Genomic DNA, 23,109 nt, shown 5'->3' with positions numbered 1-23,109 from the left:
GTGTGTGTGTGTGTGTGTGTGTGTGTGTGTGTGATGGTTGGTGTTAATTGTTATCTTGAAAGAATCTAGACTCTCTTTGAAGATGGGCCTCTGGCCCTGCCTTTAGGAGATTACTGTGATTAATTAACTAATTTGGGAAATCCATCTTAATTGTGAGTGGGACTGTTCTCTGAGCCAAGGATCCAAGACTATAGAAAATGAAGAAAGGGGATGTCCTACTTAGAGTTACCAGTGCTGCGATGAGATACCATGGCCACAGCAACTTGAAGAAGAAAGGGTTTATTTGACTTACACTTTCACGTCACTGTTCCTCATTGAAGGAAGACAGGGCAGGGGTTCTAACATGGCAGGAATCTGGAGGTAGAGGCCATGGCAGGTGAAGTGCTAGTGACTGGCCTGTTCCATGCCTTGCTCAGGCTGCTTTCTTATAAAGCTCAGGACCACCAAGCCACCCATAATGTACTAGGACCTCATCTATCAATCACTAGTTAAGAAAATTCCTAACAGACTTACATATGGCCCACTCTTATGGAGGCATTTTCTCAACTGAGGCTCCCTCCACTCCCTCCTCTTCCATGACTCTAGCTAGTTGACAAACAAAACAAAACAAAACAAAACAAAAACAAAACAAAAAACAACTAGCAAGCACAGGAACTGAGCCATTGGAATTACCCATCTCTCTGCTTCCTGATTTTGGGTGTCACATGACCAGCTGCTTCAGAGTCTAGCCACATTTACTTCCCTGTCATGATGGGCTACACCTAGAACTGTGAGCTACAACAAACCCTTTGTACAGTAAGTTTCATGTGTCACAGCAGCAAGAAAAAGACACACGGGGTCAAGACAGAGGACCTTGAACTGCATGCAAGTGCCCTTGATTTGTTTGAGAAGCAGCCAAGAGTTGCTGAAGTGCATGGACCCCAGGATGAGTCATAGAAATGAGATGAGATGAGATGAGAGAGAGAGAGAGAGAGAGAGAGAGAGAGAGAGAGAGAAGCAGACCACAGCCTCTATCACTGAAGGTGAGATTCCCCAAAGCCCCCATGGCCATAACAAGGTTGTGCTGGCACCACAGCTGTCGGCTGGCTCAGCTGGGCTGACTGCTGTTAATTATAAGTCTCTAGCTCTAGCTCCTTAGCCAAGGTGGTTTAACTTAGATTAAGTCTTTGATTTAATATCAGGTTTATGTCCCTTGTGCTTGAGGATATGTCTTGATTTAACGGTTGAATCTATAAATTGACCTTCTGGTTGGGGGTTTCCTTTTGATCTTTCAATGAGCTCTAAGATGCAGACGCCATTTGTAGAGGACAGATGCTGCGCTGCATTCCAAGGACTTCTGTGGGTCTGTGTGGAAGGTCTAAAGAAGGCCATTTGCTTTAGGCTAGCCTCGACAAGCTCTGAGTGTTCTTGGGCTAGCCTTCTACCTTTAAATATACACCATAGATCCAGAAAGGGAACAAGAACAGAAAGAGTCAAGCAAAAATGTTTAAGGAACAGAGGCGCTAATATGAGCTCAGAGTTCTGGACAGAATGCTGCTATTGATTTTTCTTTAAACTAAAAGGAACAATTTTTCCTTAAATTAAAAGGAAGTGGTAGAAAGTCAGGAATAAGTATTTCCAAATTTATCAGTCCATTCATTGAACAGCGCTGTCATTTCCTGGGTACTGGGCATGTATCAGAGAACAAAGAAGACAGCAGCTCTTGACTTCAGATGCTTTGAGGATGGCTGGAAGGAAGAGAATACTGAGGGTGCACTGTGGTAGTTTAGATTCTAGAAGGCACTGCAAAGGAAAACAACAGAGGTCCATGTCCCAAGGCATGCTGGGAATGATGGGGTTCCAGCTTTAAACAGTGTGGTTAATATGTCTTTGGAATAAATAAAGTTATTCAGACAATCAATGGGCTGTGAATGTAGCTTGTGGAAGTAGGTGGTGATGTGGTGTTGACAAAGGTTTCCTGGCTCTATTCAGTAACGACCTAAGGGAACAACCGCTGTCTTAGAAAATGCACACGAGGTATTTAGGGGGAAGGGAATATCATTATCTAAAGTGTCTTAGCTTCATTGCTGTTTTCATGCTGCTTTAACAGACAGTAGCTTATAGGAAAAGAATTTACAGCTTATGGCTCTAGCAGGATAGAGTCCACCATGGCAGAGAAGTCAAGGCATCAGAAAGAGAGCATGGTGGCAGAAAGAAGACCCTGGCTGATCACATTTCTTCTGCATCCAGGAGATAGAGAGATAGGAAGTGGGGTTGGGCTCTAAAACTGCCATCCCTACCCCTACTGATGTACTTCCTCAAGCAAGTTTCTACCTCTCAAAGGTTTCATGACCTTCTGAAAAGTCCTATCAGCTGGAAACTAGTTGTTCAAACCTATGAGCCCATGGAGGCATCTCACATTTAAACCAGCAATGTTATTCAGAAAGCAGAAACACTCATATGTGTGCAGACAAAATACGGCAAAACAAAGGTGATGAAATATCGACTATTTTGGACAACCTGGGTTCAGTGTCTTTATATGAATTGCACAACTTTATTGCTAGAATGACATCATTTTTAAATCTAAAAGATAAATTGTAAAATAAACTCAAGGCTAGGGCAGCTACAAGTTTACCCCTTGCACATTACTCCACATTAAATATGGCAGCTTCACCAAAATGAGGTTTGACCTTCTCTTCTCTCTACCTTCCACCCAACAGAGTCTTTAAAAAACATTGGGTGGAGCATAGGAAGTTCTGGAAGAGTGGTGGGAAGAATAGAAAGACCCAGAGGGGACAGGAGCTCCTCTAGTAGACCACCAGTGCCAACTAACCTGGGCCCAGGGGTACCTGTGGAGACTGAAGCACCAACCAAGGACCATGCATGGACTCGATCTAGGCCCTTACACATATGTAGCCAATGGGCAGTTTGGTCTTCATGTGGGTTCCCTAGAAAGGGGAGAGGAGCCTGTCTCCAACATGGATTCTGTTGCCTGCTTTTTGATCACTTCCTACTGGCAGGGCTACCTCACCAGACCAAAGGGGAAGAAGATGCACTTAGTCCTGATGCGACTTGATTTGCTGGTGTGAGTTCATGAATGTGTGTGTGTGTGTGTGTGTGTGTGTGTGTGTGTGTGTGCCCCTTATCTGAGGAGTGCGGGTAAGGAAGACAGGAGGAAGAGGAAGGGATGGTGGACCTGAAAGGAGAGGAGGGATGGGTGCTATGATTGGGATGCAAAGTGAATTCATATATAAATAAATAATTAAAATTAATTAAAAACTCAATTAATTAAATTAATTAATTGAAGTTACACCTTTAACCCCATCATGTAGGGAGGCAGAGGCAGGTGGATTGCTTTGAGTTCGAGGTCAGCCTGGTCTTCAAAGCAAGTTCAAGACAGCAAAGACTACACAAAGAAACCCTGTCTGGAAAAAACAAGCAAGATACTACACCTGTGTTTACCTTAACCAGAAATTACCTTTTCTCCTAGAAAACCCTCCTATGCATCCCTTAAAATTCTCCCTGTGGAAATTTAGGGAGTGCTGGGAATTGAACTCAGATAGATCCTCAAACTTGCATGGCAAACGTTTTACCAAGTGAGCCACAACCCCAGCCCTACATGCTATTATTCTGATTTTGGTGTAAGCCATCTGTCCAAATCTCCTGAGCAAGATGTGGTTTTCAAGGGGCTTGGGTCTCGTTCATTTTTTCCTCCAGCATGCTGTGTTGACAGGTGAGGGGCAGTAAGACACTGAAGCATGACTAGATGGGTCTGAGTGGAGAACAGGAACCTCAGAGATATAACACCATTAGCAAAGGGATCCGATGGAACAAGAAAATGTCAGCAGGGGCTAACATCAACAGGGTTGCAATGAGGCCCGTTCATGGAGACGGCTAGTGCCACCAGAGCCAGGCTGCGAGGACTATGCAGGGGTGGAAGACACTGCATTTGTATCTTGTAGCTGCCAATGTGTGGGTGGCTGGGTGCAGGGCACAGACAGAGAGGTGTCTGGCTCAGATCATCAGTAGAACTGCAACGTTGGGTGACTTAAAAACCAACTTGATACTTGGATATTAACCAGTAACTCCTTGCCATTAAATGGCTAAGACTTCCTTTGGCTGGGATTCCTGTCACGTTTTTCTGCCATGCTGAACTTGAAAAATCCAAGTTGTGCAGGACTGAGCAGAACCACACGGGCAATTAGTGCAAATCCCACAGAAGGCACCTGCTCACTCATTATTCCGATCCCCTCAGTTGTGAGGCTTAGGAGGAGTGTGACCCAGCATGCTAACCTTCCAAGTGGAACATGGAACTTCAAGACTGTTAACCACTTGACTTCATTTCTCTGGGTGCCCAAGGAGGAGAGATCTTTTTTTGTTATACAAGACACTGTCTTCAGTAACTGTAGCTGTCTACAAAGTTCAAATGGGATTTTTCTTCCTTAAGTATGGTGTGGAGCCTTAGGTTCAAATAGATGAGGGTAGAGTTGAGTTGTATGGGGACTGTAGGAATTGCTGAGGAGGGGGTGGGAGAAAACACAGAGACCGGAGCAGTGAGGTGTAGACACAAAGCAGACAGCTATGACTTTGGAATGTAGCTCTACCACCACGCAGTGAGAGACTTTATTCAAGCTCTGTGTGAACCTCGATGTTCCCATCTATGAAATAAGATGGTCTTATCACAGGCTTAAAAGGTCTTTGTGGGGATTAAATTGATAGCACACACCATACATAATAAACTAGTTGAAAATACAAATTCTCAGTTACTGTTCTATTCTTGTGACGAAAAACCATGAGAAAGACAGGTTACAATAGAAAGAAAGCATTTAATCGGAGGCTTACAGTTTCAGAGGGTGAATCCGTGACCATTGTGGTAGAAAGTATGGTGGCAGGCAGGCAGGCAGGCATGGTGCTGCAGCTAAGAGCTTACATCTTGGTGTGTAAGAAGTAGGCAGAGAGGGAGAAGGAAAGGGAATTGGGGAGGGAAAGGGAAGAGAGAGAAAGAGAGAGCGAGAGGGAGAGAGAGAAAGAGAGGGCCTGGTGTAGGCTAAAGCCGCAAATCCCACCTTCATTAACACACTTTCTATAACATGACCACAGCTCTTCATCCTTCCCAAACAGTTTCACTAATTGGGGATCAAGTATCCAAATATATGATTCTATAGGGACCATTCTCTTGGTTATCACTTTATAGTAATTAAAGTGCCACACATGATGAACAGGTGGCTTTTCAAAAAAGGTGAGCAAGAAGGTAAGACAGAAGACAGAGGAAGAGAGGTGAGCAGAATAATGTCCACAAGAGAAGATATCTTGCAGTCAGACAGGCTGGGGTCAGAATATCAGCCATTTCACGTGTTAGATGGAGTTCTTTTGTTTTGCTCAGTTTAGTCTTTATCCTCCTACCCCTGTTTGTCTTTTACTCATTTGTAAGCACTTCAGACCAGGCTTGACTCTCACTCATCTGGGCCTTCTTCCACCCTCTAGATGGGCTGACATAGGGAGGTGTTGAACAAGCACATCTCTAAAATGGAGGTAGAGACACCCTTTTGTAACCCAGGTCTTATCCCCAGAATCAGCACAGCAGCGCAGAGCTGGATTCTCAGCACACGGTGGATGGTTAAACATTTCTTAGCACTATATAAATGCTTTGGCTTGAATGTGTCCTCCCTAGTCCATATTTGGAAACCTAGTTCTCAGGACAATAGCGTTGGGAGGTGGGACCTTTAGGCCATGAGGGATTCATGTTGTTATCATGGAATGTCAATCTCTCTCTCGACTATAGTATTGCTACAGAAGTAAAGAAGTGAGTTTGGCCTCTTTCTTTGTCTGTCATGTGCTCTATTTCCCTCCTGCCTTCTACCATGAGATGATGTAGCAATGTCATTCACAGGCATTGCTTCACAGTGGGGTTCCCACACTCAGGAACTGTAGGGAATTAGTCTCTGGTCTTCATAACTTACTCAGGCTCATCTATTCCGTGAGGACAATGGAAGAGAGAGTAATGAATGATTAGCAAGGTCTCTGAGGTACCTACAGTTAGGCTACACATTCCACAGAGACAAAGCAAGCCTGCTGGGCACACAGGTGTGTATTTTACTACGTCTGTGGATTTTTATATACATTGAATGATTTTCATATATGTTCTCAGTAGCATAGTGGAAAGGCTTGTACTGAATGGTCCCAGTAATTTTTTTAAGGTTGTGGTCCTTACTTTTTAAATTCATATAGTATTTATTACGTATCTTCACTCTGACTCTAAGACTTTATTATAAACTCAAAGGATCCAGTTTTTAGAAGATGAAAATTCACTGTAAACAAAGATGGTTATTTGAGAATGTCATCTCAGGTGTCTCCTTTATAAACAATGGCCACTAAGGAAAATGTTTTCCCAGGTTCAGCCTCAGTGGCACATGGAGGCCATTGCAGGTATCATTGGGGTCTAGGCCACACCTGGAATTGGTATCAGAGCCTAGCAACACCATCCCATGCTGCAAACTATTCAGGCATATTACAAAAGAGTCCTGGGGAGTAGAGGCTTGCACTGAAGTTCATAAAGCCACTGATCCCAAGCAAGGTGTGTGGCCCTATCTGAGTTTCACAAGGATGTCACTGAGGGAAGCTGTGAAGGTGAATCCTGAGCTGTACCAGAGATATTGGGATGCTGGGGATGCTGTTATGGTAGAACTTTTGCCAAATAAAGCTTCAGGTGTTGAGTGGAGCCAGCCCAAGAGAGAATCACAGCTGCCTTAGGCAGCTGAGATGGGGCAAGGTGGGGTGAGGAAAGCCTGTTGAGGCCCAGATGATACCATCATGGGTCCCAGATGTTACATGTGGAGATTCAGAATCCGGTATCTTCCTGCTGGCTTTCTGTCTCATTTTGGTATGATCTTCTTTTCTTCTTCTTCTTCTTGTACTGTCATTCTTCCATTTAAACATAGGACTATTTAGTCTGTGCCTTTGTACATTGAAAATATTTAAGGTTCTTTTAATCTTACAGACATTCGCATTTAGGGATTGCCTTGAGCTTCAAGAGCGACATTGAACTTTACATCTGAACAATGTTAGAACTGCTATGTTAGTCCGCTCACCTTACCTAGTATTTGTATATATTCTTAGTGAGTTGTTGGTAATTTTATTGGTTAATCATGTTTGAGACTTTATGCAATCATTATAATTTGTTCCATGCTTTCCTCAGATGACAAGTCCAAGAGATCAGTGTTATTATTATGGCTAAAGATGTATTGTGTTTTTGAGGATTGCTAAGAGCATAGACTCTCCTTCCTTCTGGTGCTGGCATGGAACTCAGGGCCTTACATGTGCTAAACTACTGAGTCTCATCTCTAGCCCCGAGAGGAGGTTTTACTCAGTCTCTCTGCAAATGGTGATAATAAACACGTGAAGTAAAGCGTGCTTGTCAACGTGGCTCAGCCATTTCACAATATTACCTTGCTCATGATGAGTGTACATCATTTTTCAGTTTACAGTGTAAACGTAGCAGCTAAAAACTCCCTCAGAAGCCAATGCCTGTCTCTGACCCTCACATATCAATATGTATCTTCTCCTGAGCCTGGTGACCTCTCACTAGCTTTCTGGATTTCTTCAAGTGTTACAGTACTGGTCTTTGATGTCATCTCCATGGATACAAACTTGAACTCTGAGATTTCATTCATTTGGTCTGGATATTTGAACTCATTTACAACCACGTCTTTTTACTGCTGTTTTCACCTCTGAGTCTAGGTTTCTCTCTTTTCATTTTATCTATCTATCTATCTATCTATCTATCTATCTATCTATCTATCCATCTCTATCTGCCTGTCTGTCTGTATGAAGTACTTATCTTTCCTGTCTCTGCTTCCTGACTACAGAATCTATGTGACAGCTGCCTCCTCCTGCTGCCATTACGTTACTACCATGAGGGACTGAACCCTCAAAATGTGAGCCAAAAGAAACCCTTCCTTCCTGAAGTTGCTTTTGTCAGGTGTTTTATTGCAGTGACAGATGAATAACTAATTCAGGAGACCTTTTATTGCAATAGCACGGGAGTCTAATATAGAGCATTTGTCTTTTAAACTTTGGCAAATTACTCTAGGATGCATGCTTTACTGACCATATTCTTGACATTTTCTGTCCTTCTTTGCTGTTTCTTGATCACGCATCCTTTAGATATACTGAAAGGTTCTAAGCAAATCCCTTGCCTGGACCATTGCTTGCTTGATCTTTTTCCCCTCCTCTCCCTTCTTTTTTTCTCTTCTCTCATTTCATCTCCCCTCCAATCTCCTCTCTTCTTCCCTTTCATCTTTCTTCTACTCAACTCCTCTCTCTCCTCCTCCCCTCTTCTTTCTCCTTCCTTTTCGTCCTGCTTCCCATTAAGCTCTTTTCCTCCTCGCCCCTCTTCCTCTTTCTCCTCCCCTTTACCCCACCACAGGTCTCATATTTAACAGAAACCAGCATCAAACATTTTATCCTTTTGCCTCTCATTCTAAAGTTGCACCAACATGCTCTGGTTCATGTGATATATATTCATTCATTCACTCAGTTTTTTTTGTAAAGTTGGTACTTGTCTGTAATAGAGAATTTAAAGCTTCCTTGCATTCCTGAATGTTGAAGTTTGAAACTGGCCCTGAGTCTGGAGAGTTACCTCATTTTCCCATTATACAGAGGAACAAGAGATAATTTAAGGGAAACCCTACTGTCAGACACTTGGTTAATTTCTGTGTCTCGTGATGTTATAACCACTGCTACAGATTCCTGTGAAAAAATCCTTTGTGATTGTCTTACAGAACGGACCTGGAAAGAACACTGACAATGGAAGGATGCTTTTAAAGCCCTTGGTATAACCGTGAAGTTATTTTTCCAAGGCACAGTCCTATTTGCTGCTCCTGCTGGGAGCAAATGAAAGGGTTTATTTTTTTTTAAATACATCCTTCACTAAGATCACTCTTCACTTACAGTAAATGCTTAATAATTAAGACATCATGGCTGACACTATTATGGTGACTTCCCCTTTGGACTCTGCTGTGAGAGCACACAGTCAGTATTAAAATCCTGCAAACTTCCCTTCACAGCCTGTGAACTGTGATCTAGGAGATGCCATCTTTCCTCTGAATTTAGGAAATAGTCTTCCCTCCCAGGGAACACTGCAAGAATAAGGGAAGAGGAGGAGGAGAAGGAGGAGGAGGAGGAAAGGGGGGAGGAAGAAGAGGAGGAGGAGGAGGAGGTGGAGGAGGAGGAGGAGGAGGAGGAGGAGGAGGAGGAGGAGGAGGAGGAGGAGGAGGAGGAATGCTCTCCTTGAATGGATTGAAACAAAATTGTGGCTGTTTCCTTGGCTTCTTATGGTTTCTTGTGCTTTCTTTGTTTGTTGTTTTGAGAAAGGATACTAATATATAGCCCAAGGCTCAAAGCTTCCATCTACCAGTCCTGCCTGCTGATGTTGGGATTTCAGGCATGCAACAGCACACCCGCTTGTTTTCATTACTTAGTTCTGCCTGCCTGTCTGTCTCTCTGCCTCTCTCTTGTGTGTGTGTGTTGTTGCACACATCCCTCTGTGTATGTGTGTGTGTGCACACATGCCTGTGTGTGAACACAACCATTCACATACATGTGGAGGCCAGAGGTACTTTCTCTGCTGCTCCCCACCTTATTTTTGAATACAGGTTCTCACACTGTATCTGGGTATGCTGGCTGGACACTGAGCTTCCAGGATCTGATAGACTCTGCCCCTCAATGCTGAGGTTTTCAGGTGTGCCTCACCATGTTAGGCTTTTGTACATGTGTGCTAGGGATTGAGTTCAAGTTCTCACACTTTCATAACAAGTACTTTCCCATGGAGCCATCTCCTCATCCCATGTTTTCTATTACATAAAGCCTAATAGGAATTTTATTTCGAGGCGACAAAATATGTTGCAGAGTTAGGGTTGGGTTAGGGTTTTGTTTGTTGTTTTCTAAGACAAGGTTCCATGTAGCTCAGGTTGTCCTTGAATTCATCTCACAGCTGAAGATGCCCTCCTGTCTCCACCTCCCTAGTCCTGGGATCGCAGGCCTGTGCCATCATACCTGGCTTTTGGTGCTTAATTTCTGAGGGAAGGAATGGGTTAATAATTAATGGCCAGGATCTCTGACTAATGCCAGTCATAAACTTGACAAAAAAATGTGACTTATTTCTTTCTTAATAGAAATACAGGAGGAATGCAGGCAACTGTTCCTCTGCTAAATAGACATGCTCAAGTACTGTCACGTGTTCCTTAATGACAAGTTTGTGCTCTGAGAAATGTACTGCAGAGATTCTGCCACCATGTAAACATAGTTCTATAACCCTAGATGGGATAGGCCACTGCACACGTACGCTTTGTAGTCTAGCCCCCTTCCTTTTAGTGCCAAGAAGCAGGACACACTGGAAATCAAACAGCCCCAGAGGAAATGATGTATGCTGATGATAGGTGCACTGAGCTTGAGATTCATGCAGGTTGCTGCTGGTTTAACTCAGTATTTTTTACAAGAACCCTAAGTAAGAGTGCAGTGAATGATAAAAATAAAACACAGCAGCCACACAAACAGCAAGAGATGTTCTATCATTATCAGGAAAAGTACATCACATGCAGTTATGTGTTCTCTGCTCCATTTTGTTCATTTAAAAAAATTTATGTGTGAGGGCCATATGACATCACCGGAAACCAGCAGTCCTATCACAGCAAGACCTGGAGATACTATCACACCTGAAGTGTAAGAAAAAGATTTTAAATCTGAGGTTCTGAAAATGTTAGAGGCCTTATAGGAGGAAAATGACACTCTCAAAGTAGCACAGGAAAATACAATCAAACAGGTGGAAGAATTGAACAAATCCCTTAAAGAAATTAAAGATATATAGGAAACTACAATTAAACAGAAGAAGAAAATGAATAAAACTGTTTAAGAATCCCAAATGGAACTAGAAGCCATAAAGAAAACACAATCTGAGGCAATCCTGGAGATGGAAAACCTAGGAAGAGGATGGGAACTACATACACAAGCATCACCAAGAGAATACAAGAGATGGAAGAGATAATCTCAGGGGTAGAAATTGAAGAAATCGATACATCAGTCAACGAAAATGTTGAATTCAAAAAGCTTCTGACTCAGAACATCCAAGAAATCTGAGACACTATGAAAAGACCAAACCTATGAATAGTAGGAATAGGAGAAGACTCTCAGCTCCAAGGCCCAGAAAATATTTTCAACAGAACCCTAGAAGAAAACTTGCCCAACCTAAAGAAAGAGAGGCTTATATACATTCAGAAGCTTTCGGAACACGAACTAGATTGGCCCACAAAAGAAAATCAACCTGCCACATAATAACCAAAACACTAAATGTACAGAAAAAAAGAGAGAATATTAAAAGCTGTAAGGGAAAAAGGCCAAGTCACATATAAAGGCAAGCCTATTAGAATTACACCTAACTTCTCATCAGAAACTCTAAAAGCCATAAGGGCTTGGACAGATATCTAACAGATAGTAAGATACCATGGAGGTCTACCATACCCAGCAAAACTTTTAATCACCGTAGAGGAAGAAAACAAGATATTCCATGACAAAAACAAATTTAAACAGTATCTAGCCAAAAATTCCAGCCCTACAGAAGACACTAGAAGAAAAACTCCAACTCTAGAAGGTCAACCATACAGTTGAAAAAAGACAGCATCTTCATCAAATGGTGCTGGTCTAACTCATGTCTAAGTAGAAAAATGCAAATAGACCCATATTTCTTTCCCTGCAGAAAACTCAAATCCAAGTGGACCAAATACCTTAATATACGACCATATACACTAAATCTTTTAAAAGAGAAAGTGGGGAAGATCCTCAAACCCATTGGTACAGGAGACAACTTCCTGAACAGAATAACAATAGCTCAGGTTCTAAGATCAACAATTAAAAAATGAGACCTCTTGAAACTGAAAACCTTCTGTAAGGCAAAGGACACTATCAATAGAACAAAAGGACAGTCTACATATTGGGAAAAGACCTTCACCAATCTTATATCTGACAAAGAGCTAATACCCAAAATATATAATGATCTCAAGAAATCAAACACAAATAAACAAAATAAGCCAATTAAAAATGGGGCACAGAACTAACCAGAGGAATCTCAAATGGCCAAGAAGCACTTAAAGAAAAGCTCAGCTTCTTTAGTCATCAGAGAAATGCAAATCAAAACAATTCTGAGATTCCATCTCACACAGGTCAGAATGGTTAAGATCAAAATCTCCAATGATAGCACATGTTGGCAAGGGTGTGGAGAAAGTAAAACACTCCTCCATTGCTAGTGGGAGTGTAAACTTGTACAACTTTGGAAATCAATGTGGTGCTTTCTCAGAAAATTGGAAATAGCACCACCTCAAGACCTAGCCATACCTCTCCTGCGTATATATCCAAAAGACACTCCACCATACAACAAGGACACTTGCTCAACTATGTTCATAGCAGCTTTATTTACAATAGCCAGAATCTGGAAATGACCTTGATCTCCCTCAAGGGAAGAATGGATAAAGAAACTGTGGCACACTTACACAATGGAATACTATTCAGCTCTTAAAAACAAACATACCATAAAATTTGCAGGCAAATGGATGGAACTAGAAAAGATCATGCTGAGTGAGGTGATCCAGACCCATAAAGATGCACACGGTATATACTCACTTATAAGTGGATTTTAGCCGTGTAGTACAGGATAGGAATACTACAAGGCACAGACCCAAAGAGGATAAATAACAAGGAGGATCCAAAGAGGATACATAATCTTACTCAGAAGGGGAGTTAGAATAGACAGAGGTGTGGCTGAAGAGAAGGAACAAGGTAGGAGAGGGTGTGCAGAGAGTTAAGAGGGTGGAGATTAGACCTGGTGAGAGCGAGAGGACAGAAGGCTTGTAGAGAAAAGAGAAACTGAGGGTGGAGGTTTTCTGTGACAAGCTGGAGACCCACATCAGGGTAGGCTCCTGGGAGGTATGAGGAGGATTCAAGCAGAGACTCCTAGCAGCAGAGGCCATACAGACTAAAGAGGACACCCTTCAACTAGAATAGTCTCCTAGCAGAGGGAGGGGAACACCAATCCACTCACAAAAACTTCAACCCAGAGTTTATCCTTCCTACAAGATGTGTAGGGATAAAGATAGAGCAGATAGAGAGAGACTGAGGGAATGCCCAACCGATGCCTGGTCCAACCAAAGACCTCCCTATTGGAGAGTGCCAACCCCTGACATTATGAATGATACTCTGCTAAGCCTGCAGACAGAGTTGTCCTCTGAGAGGCTCTACCAAATAACACCTCAAAACAAATGCTAAGACTCACAGCCATGGGCGATGTGTAGGGAAGTATTGTGGAAAAGTAGGAGGAAAGAGAAAAGGAATTGGAGGTGACAGGAGCTCCACAAGAAGACCAACAGAGCCAACTAACCAGGGCCTAGAGGGGATGGCTGAGATGAAGCAGCAACCAAGAACCAGGCATGAACTGGACCTAGGACCCCTAGCATATGGGCAGCTCAGGCTTCACATGGGTCCTCTAGTAAGGGCAGTGGGGACTGCATTGGACAGGGACTCACTTGCCAGCTTTTTGATCACTTTCTCCTGGTGGGACTGCCTTGCCAGGCCACAGGGGAAGAGGGCACGCTCATTCCTGATGCAACTTGATGAGCTGGGGTGAGAAGGAAAGGGAGCTCCCCTTTTTCTCAAAACAGGGAATGGAGGTAGAAAAGGGAGGTGAGGGTAGGACTGGGGGGGGAGGAGGGAGAGGGCTGCAACAAGGATGTCTGTGTGATATGTGTGTGCAGTGCCCTAAGAGGCCATAAGAGGGTGTCACATCCCCTGGGACTGGAGCTACAGATGGCTGTGAACCATCAGGTGGCTGCTGAGGAATTAAGCTGGGTCCTCTGCAAGAGCAGTCAGCGGTTTTAGCTACTGAACCATCTCTCCAGACACATTCCCTCCACCTTTGTGTGTGTGTGTGTGTGTGTGTGTGTGTGTGTGTGTGCCTACATGCACGCAGAGGCCAGAGGTCAGACTTCATGTCATTCCTTAGGAACTGTCCGCCTTATGATTTGAGACAGAATCTTCCACTGGAACATGTGGTTCATCATTTAGTTAGGTTTTCTAGCCAGGAAGCCTCAGAGATTCACCTGCCTCTGCCTCCCCAGCACTGATATTATGCCTGACTTTTTTTTTTTTATTTTTTAACATGGGTTCCGGAGATCAAACTCAGGTTCTCCTGTTTGCAAGGCAAGGACTTTCCTGACTGGGACATTTTCCTAGCTCTTGTGCTCCTCTTTTCTATGATTGGCAGTGCCATGGATTTGTTTACATGGTACCACCACAACTATGAGTGTGGAGCTCACATAGTGACATTATGGCGGCTATTATGTCAGCGGATGACAGGATTCTGTCAGCTCCAGTGTGGTCTGACAGGCCCACCAATACGCGTGCAATCTGTTGCTGAGTCTTTGTGTGCTGCATGGCCAGATCTGGCTTGCTTCTAACCTTGTAAAATCATTCTTAGGATGTAGCTCACTCCCTCTGAAATTGGCTTTCTTTAGCATCAAGGCCTGAGATTGTTTAAGCGATTGGTAATGGAGGCCGGGAAGATGGCTCAGTCAGTAAAATGCTTGCTGTGGGAGCATGAGGGGCTTCATTTGATCTCAAGAACCCATGTTAAAAATAAGGAATGTGTGCCATAAAACCTGACTTCTATTTTTTTTTTTTTACATGGATTCCTTGCTGGGGTTCAGTGAGAAATCCCATTTTCAAAAACAATGTGGATGACATCTGGAGAAATGATGCTTAAGGTTGACCTCTGCCTTCCACATGCGTGCACACAAGCACACATGTTCTCTCACATGTTTTCATGTGCACACAAGTACACACACACAAAAACACACTTGTATGCATGCACACAGTTGTGCACACAAGAACACACAATTACTAATGAATCCCTTATAGCACTGCCCTAGAAACTCTAGGGTTGTTCCCCTCTGTGTGTCAAGGACCCAAAACTCTGATGTAACCATAGTCTCAGACCATTATGGTCCAGTGCGTGGGGACCCCTGGATTTTCCGTCTTCTCCCAGAGTGCCATTTCTTGTTTCATTGCTGGCTGCTCAGTGAGGACATGCCTTCACATTAATGAGGCACCCTGGCTCTCTGGCTGCCAACCCTGGCTTCAATCCTCTTGATAACACTGTGCCCAGCTTTTCATCTTGTTGGCTAAGGCTGCTGCTAACAGCGCTCTTCAGCACCCCACAACTCAGTTTTATTGCAAAGTTCTGCTCCCTTTTGGAGAAATAGATTTGATGCTGGGGGTTTTAATCACTGGCTCCTGCCTGGTCAAATGGTTCATCTAGTGTTTTTATGGGGCTCTGGCGACTCCACCATACTGTAAAATAGTAAGCTAAGCAGGAAGTCTCATTGATCTGGTCCTTTTCACCTGCCAAGTATGTTCCAGGCACTGACATTTTATATCAATGAGTAAATAGAATGAACCCACTTTTTGGGTCAAGAAACTGAGGTAAAAAAAAAAAAGAACAGGAAATGATCCAGAATCACAATAAGACACTGAATGACAATTCTGCAAGGCTATAGAGTCTTAGCATAGAAACCAGGGACATTTAGATCCTGAGCCTTGGGGAGACTGGAGGACATCAGAATGAGGGTGCTGGGCTCTAAGAGCCAATCGGAGAAGGTCAGGATTCTGGGCTGACTGACAGCCATTACATGCCAAGAGTGCAGAAGAAAGAAACTGCAGGAAGGCAAGAGTTAGGATGGCTCACAGCATCACGCTCAAAGGCGCAGGGCAAGATGCAGGGGAGGATCCGATAGAAAGAATGAACTACAGCCAGGAGAGACTGGGAGGCAGGTCAGGAGGGGGACCCTGGTCTTGTCCATCCACAGCAGGGGTATACAAAAGGGCCGCGAGGCTGTATGGTGTGGGAGGTGCAGCACAGGACACTCAGGCAGCGCGTCTGCAGGCTGCACAGGTCTCCATCTGTTGCCAGGTTGGCCATTTACTTCAATCATTCAAGAAACGTCGTGGAGTTCCTTTGCAGTGCTGTAGTCGCACGAAGATGCTGGGGGGAAAAAAGCAGAAAAGGCTCTGCTATTTCTGAGCACACATAACACTATATTAATAACCATTATAATCACAGCAGCCAACAGCCATTGAGTGCTTAAGCGCAAGCCAGTGTTTTAATTACTTTATGTATATTAATACGTTCAATCTTAACAACTACCCCGTGAAGGCAAGTGCTATTACTATTTCTATTTTACAATCAAAGCAGCTTTTGGGGAGAGAAATCATACCCACGCCCCCATGCCTGAGGTGTTGGGGCTGCCATAGCCTCTGCAGGGAACAGGCTGATGACTCTTGGTTTCTGATCCTTGGGCTCTGTCACCTCTCATGTGACCACTCAGCTTCTTCCAGAAGCCTTTGATAGTTTCCAGTTTCATCGACCGGTGTTTTGTGCTCTTAATTGTCCTCACAGGCATTTCTTAAACAGTCTGCTTTGAAAACATGGAACTCTTAATTGGTCTCGCTGGTGACAAGGCAGCACCTGCATTGTGCTCAGTAGTCATCTGTATGCAGATCACCCAAATAATCACACTGTCGTTTCCCACAGTGGATGTGCAGAATCCAGAGCCCAGGGGAGACCGTCTGCTGGCTGCCTGGGCTGATCCCCTCTCCCTAGACATTTATTTGGCATTTGTTGAATAGGACATGTTTTTATATTTGTGTTCAAAGTTGCCCAACACTGTGTGGGGTACCAAAAATATAAGTGGAGGGATTTGGCCTCAAAGTGTCTGCAGTCTGCCTGTGGAGGCAGTCAGTATCGGTACAGAGATAGGCCAGTTATGGACCAGTGAGGGCTAACATAGCAGCTGAGGTCACCCCGTGCTTCCCTCCCTCCCAGGGATAGGGGAAGGAAATAGCAGCATGACTTCCTTGAAGGAAAGAGATAAGCTGGGCTTGGGAAGATCTAGCTAGGTGGAGGTGGAAAGGAAGGTCGTTTCCGAAAGTTCAGCCAGGGCAAAGGAGACATGGGCAGAATAGAGTGGCTACTTGTGTCACTTGGCTTTCCTTTTTTGTGACAAGATGTCCAAGACAACTGTAATATGGGAAGAGTTTGCCTGGTTCATGATTTCAGAGGCGCAAGCTGCTTGCATTATGGAAGCTGGGAAAAGCAGGCAGGGGAGAGGGAAGAGAGGATGAAAGAGAAAGAGAGGGAAAAGGAAGGAGAAGGGGAGAGAGGGGGAGAATAAGAAACAGTGAAGGAGAGAAGGAAGGGAGAACAGTAAAGAGAGAAAGAATTGAGAGGAGGGGTGGAGGGGAGTAGATGGAGAGAGAAGAAAGAGGACAGAGATGGAAAGAGAAGGGGAAGAAAAGAGATGAGGGAGGACAGAAGAAAAGGGATGGGGAGGGAAAAAGAAAGAAGAGAGAGAATGAGAGGAAAGAGAGAAGGAGAGAGGAGAGACACAAACAGAGAGGGAAGGGGAAGAGTAAAGAGAGTAAGGTGGGAAGAGAGGGGGAGGAATGGGGGAAAGGAGAGACAGTTGATAGCTGCTCAAAATGGTTGTTAATACTGAAAATATTTTGTACAAAAGACTTGTTTTTGTTAATGTTTAGAAGACAAAATAATGGACGTCTTTTTGTCCTTTTTATACATGTAGATATTGTACTTTGTTATTATTTGACCCCACCCCTCCCTAACCTCCTTTTCTGCCTGCAACAGTCTACCTGTTGATTATATATCAGACAGATATTCTGCATATGAGAGAAAACATGGCTCCCAACATTCACTGTTTGCTGTCATCTCTGAGAGCATCTCAGAGGCACCTATACACAGACCCCACATCTAACAAGGTAGGTTTACCTGGGCCTGGGTGGCCCAGACAACAGTGTATTTTTGCAACTTTCTACAGGACTCTCACTTGCAGTTGAGTTTGGAAAGTACTACTTTGGAGTGGGTCAAAAATTATTTCAAACCCTGGCTTTGAACTTACCAGCTGTAGCCTGGCATATCTGCTCAGCCTGTCGAGCCTGATGTCCTTGCCTATAAAAAGAGCTAATCACATACCCTTCCACAAATTATGTGAAACAATGAAATAGCCATCTAGTAAGCACTCGGCAGACATCATTACATTTCTTGAAAATGGATGGACCTCTGTTTTATTTATATGTAGTAGTTTCACTAATGAAAGTCAGGGCTGTGCAGAAATGGATGTGAGGGCTTTTTGGAGTCCTTCTCATGAAACTTCTGTCTTTGCATGGTGCACAGCCTTCACTGTGCTTGACAGGGTTGACATCACGGCACACATGCCACAGCTTCAATGTTTCCGAGGAAAAGGGGAGGCCCACACACCCAGATCTGTGAAAGGTTCCAAATCCCAAATGTCCCACACACCTAAGGTAGATTGACAGTCACAGAGGACGGTCAGTCTCCTGGTTACAGACTGTTGCCTTACAGACCCCCTCTTTGTGCTCCGGGGCCCTGTGTCCAGGGAGCAGCCCTAGGGCATGAGCTGACGTTTCACCTGGGAGATCCTGTTGCTATTTGTATCTGAAGGTGGGAGGGTGCCACCTCCCAAATGAGACAGAATCTCTGTAAGTGTTTCCTCCATGTTTTGTGATTGAGGCGGAGTGAAGATACACACACCACCAAGGCTGTGTACTCAAGCTGTAGTATCTGTCAACAGTATCTGGAAGATTGAAAACACAAACTGCTTGATTCCACTCTTCCTCTTCCTCCTTCCCCTCTTCCTCCTCCCCTCTCTCTTCTCCCTCCTCTTTCTCTTTTGCTGCTGCTGTTGCTGCTTCTGCTGCTGGCCTGGGACCCATACTTGCAGAACTACAGTCACATAGCATCATTACTCTCATGTATTAGGTTTCAAAGGAAGAGCTCCGCAAACACCACTAACCACACAGCCAGAGCTTTGTGAGCTTAAAATGTTGTGTAGCTGGGCACACGGTGCATGCAGGCAATGTCAGCACTAGGAGGCCGATGCAGCAGGATGGCTGGGAACTCAAGGCCACTCTGGGCTATACAGTGAATTCCAGGTCAGTCAGGGTTACAGTGTTTCAAAGCATAAATGAATTAGTGATTATCATGATGGCATGTAAGGCTTCTTTGTAAACATTTATGATACCTTATTAGAAAAGTTTGGTTCAGATGTCATTGTATAAACAAGGGTAAACAAGTGATATTTAATACCATTGATAGGATTTTGCATGTGTTTTCTGTGTCTGCCAGCTTTCAATTGCCATGACAAAATACCCAAGGAAAACACTGTAAGAAGGAAGGGTTTATTTTGTCTCAGGGTTTCAGGGATTTTAGTCCATGGTCCCTTGGCTCTGCTTCTACACGGAGACTGTAGTGAAGGGAACACCACAGGAGGGAGGGTAGAATGTAATGAAGCAGAGTTGCTTGCTTCATGGTGGCCAGGAAGGCAAGTGAAAGGTCAGGAAGAGGCTGGGGACAAGGTATATCTCTCAGGGGACCCCCAGCTTCTTCTTCCTAAGAGTTTACTACTCCCTAAAAACCCATCAATTATGACCCCATTAGTGGATTGATCCATCAGAGCTGTCATGATCCAATCGGTTCTCAAAAGTCCTACCTTTCAGCATTGCTGCACTGGGGATAAACATGAGCCCTAGAGGGACATTTCAGATCCAAACTATGACATGGTCTTTATCTATCTCTCCCGACAATGCTATGAAGTGGATATTATCAACCTTAATATGTAAGGGAAGAAACTGAGACACAGAGCAATTAAGGAGTTTCCATGAGAATGCATATATATAGGAGCTCTTTGGACTGACAGCTTATACTCTGTATTCTGGCCATGCTGAGCCTCTTGGCATTAAATGGGCATATTGAGAGGAAGATGCTGACAGGCTGGCTGCAACAGAGTAGTGCCCTTTCCATCCTCTTCATCTAGAAACTTCTCATCTGCTTAGTTTTTTTTTTTTCTTCCAAGATGTACAAACTTGACTCTTTCCTTCTAGCTGCCCTGCTGTCCTTCCTATCTTGCTGATGGGCAGGACTGACACAGAGAAATTTCAGGACTGACACAAGAAATTTCAAAGTCCCCTCCTTGAGGTAGGCCATGCTGTCCATCATGCATCAAGACTGATAGACACAGTGGCCTCATTCACTTGATGGTAACAACACTTCCCAGGGGAGGCACGCTGTGCAGGACCAGAAGCAGACAATTGTTCAGACACTTCCCACTTTTTAAAAAAATTGTTTACAAGCTGGTTCTTCTCAGAGGAATTACCTTGAAGATGAAACATGGCCTTTGCTCCTCTCCCAGGGTGGGATGTGGGTCTGGTCTCTCATTTCTGAGACATGGGCTGAGCAAAAGTGAATATGCTCATTCATAGGTGGCAGTTCTAGGCTGGGAAAATAACTAACTCAGTCAATAAAATGCTAGCTGCAGGGCACAAGGTCCCAGGACCCATGGAGTAGAACCTCAGCAGAGGTTACATGAGGGTAAGATGATCCTCTGGGTTGATTGGCTAGTCGGACTAGCTGACCTGGTAAGTTTCAGGTTCGGTGAGAAAACCTACCTTGAACGATATGGTGGAGAATGATAAAGGAAGATTCCAGTTGTCAACTTTTGGTCTCCACATGCATGCCCCCTGATGCCTACCAATGCCTGACCCTCTTCCGCAAAGTGGAAGTTTTAATCAAAATGTTTATGTCAGCTGAGGGTTCTGAGGTTGGATGGTTTGAATAAATGACTATGAGGAAGTCACTTCTATGAGATCAACTCAGAAACATTCAAACGAGGGGCATGGAGCAGGCTGCTTGGCTTCTAGTCTGGTCTTGGAAGCTGCATACCTGTGTGGACTCTGGTGAGTCATTAAAGGCTCTGTTATCTCACTGATTCCCTGAGGGGAGTAAACTCCTGGGAGTAAACTCCGGCAGCAGAGTATCCTATGCTCTTCCTTGATGGGTGCGTTTCTCATCTGGTTAACGATTATGGTTGGATCTGCAGCATCTGCCAAAGGCTTCTGAGTTGAAGGCTTGGTCCCTGGTGCAGCAATTTTTATGTGTAGGTCTTCTGGGAGATGATTGGAATGTGAGTACTCTGACCTCATCCATAGCTGAGTCAATTCAGAGATTCATAATATGATGGGCTGTTGAGACACGGTAGAAACATGGGAGGTGTGTGTGTGTGTGTGTGTGTGTGTGTGTGTGTGTGTGTGTAGGCATGCAAGCAGCATAGCACTCATGTGACCACTGGAGAACACCATTCAATAGTAAGCTGTTGCCTTCCACCTTTTTGAGGCAGATCTTTCTTGTCATTTCTTTGCTTTGCCTCCTACTCCGGTTAGCTGGCCCACAGGCTGCCAGGTGATTCTTCAGTGTTCACCACCTCAGTGCAGAAGTGCTGGAATTACAGGCGTGCAATCTTACTGCACCCATCTTTTTGCATAGTCAGGGAGTGAATTGTTATGCTTGCATGCTTGCTTGGCAAGTGCTTTTACCCACGAGACCATCTCCCTGGTCCTTCACCAGTTCTCCAGTCATTATTTGCAGACTGCAGCACATACATCCATCAGAGACACGTTTGCATAACTTATGACACAGACAGCTCACAACACACATTTGCATCATGCAACTCTCCCTGCACAGAACCCCTCCCACACAACTGAAACCATGTTCGCACTTACGCAACACAGCACAGTGTGAAACCTAAGTGAAACTCATAACACATATGATGCATGGAGTTATGTATAACTCACATGTTCTTATATAGCACACATACCCACAGCACGTCACACAGATGTACATACACACACCCCATCTCTCTCTCTAACACACACACACATTCACAACTTTGAAACTTTATGAAATATAAAAAGCTTCTTAACTGCCAACCTGCAGTGGCCAAATAATCTCTTCCTTTTTTTTTTTTTCTGAATCAACAATAACCAACAGAAATGAAAGTAATTCACTTGTTTTAATTTTATGTGTAAGATTATTTTTGTCTTCATTTATGGAGGTCGACCATGTGCACTGAGCACCTATGGAGACCAGGGACAGATGATGCATCTCCTGGAAATACAGTTACAGTGGGTGTGACTGTCATTTGGGTGCTGGGAACCTAGCCTGGGCCCTCTGCAAGGGCATCAGGTGGTGCTCTTAACTACTGAGCCATTTCTCAAACCCTGTAATAACCCTCTTTACTTTTATAAGGCATGGCAAACAGAGATAGGGCTGAGCACTGTGGGGAGCCATGCTGAGCTCTCACTGGCTTTATGCTTTTAGCAGAGTGTTTGGGGAGGTCTCATTTCGCATTTGTAACGAGGGAATTTCCAGAGTGGTCCATTCATCCCCACAGGCTGACACAGGCTTTGACAGCCTTGAAATGGTCCTCATGGCTTGTCACCTGCTCCATCTCTGTTTCATCACCAACAGTCTCCCAGCAGAGGTCCTGAAAAAGCTTCATACCTGTTGCCTTTAGTTTATGAAAGCTTCTGGCCCCTGGTCTTCAGATAAGAAATGAATCTTCAAGCAATTAGAGCAACAGGGTGTAACAGGCTTTGCATGCCAGTTGCCAAGTCTCTGTAGGACCTCACTTCCCAGAACGGCATAGAAAAAGTTCGCTAAACTGTACTGTGAGGAGAGGCAGCACGGCCAGACCTGAAGTGTGTCCTCCAGGCCTTCGTTCGTGCTTGCAAAGACAGGAGTCCACTTTGATGTGTTCCAGGTGGCCGCTGCAGCCTCACAGGGCAGTAGGGGAGGGTGCTGATTCTCTCTCTCTCTTTTGTCTGCCAGAGCCTGTTGGATTCCTCTTAGATACAGGAACGCTGAGGAGGGTAACCTTTGGGGCCTGGTGCTGAGCTAATGAATCCTGCTCACAGGTTTGTGGTGGCTGCTTAAGCTGCTGCTGAGAAGTGTGTGCAAAGTGGTCTCCAGGCACTTAGCAGGGACAGGAGGAGAGCATCCATCCATTGGAGTGCAAGGGCCTGGTCTTGCTCTGACAATGAAGAAAATGGTAGGGCAGGGACTGAGAGAGGGTGGGAAGGAACTGTGTAGGGATCAGTCTGTGTTCATTTTGAGACCCACCTGAATTGATCTTATAGGGAGAGTGAAGTCAGGCATTAAAACTC

Source organism: Psammomys obesus, unplaced genomic scaffold, assembly GCF_907164565.1.
Source record: "Psammomys obesus unplaced genomic scaffold, mPsaObe1.curated_primary_1811, whole genome shotgun sequence".
In the NCBI taxonomy this organism is placed as follows: domain Eukaryota; kingdom Metazoa; phylum Chordata; class Mammalia; order Rodentia; family Muridae; genus Psammomys; species Psammomys obesus.
This window is presented reverse-complemented; position numbering follows the sequence as displayed.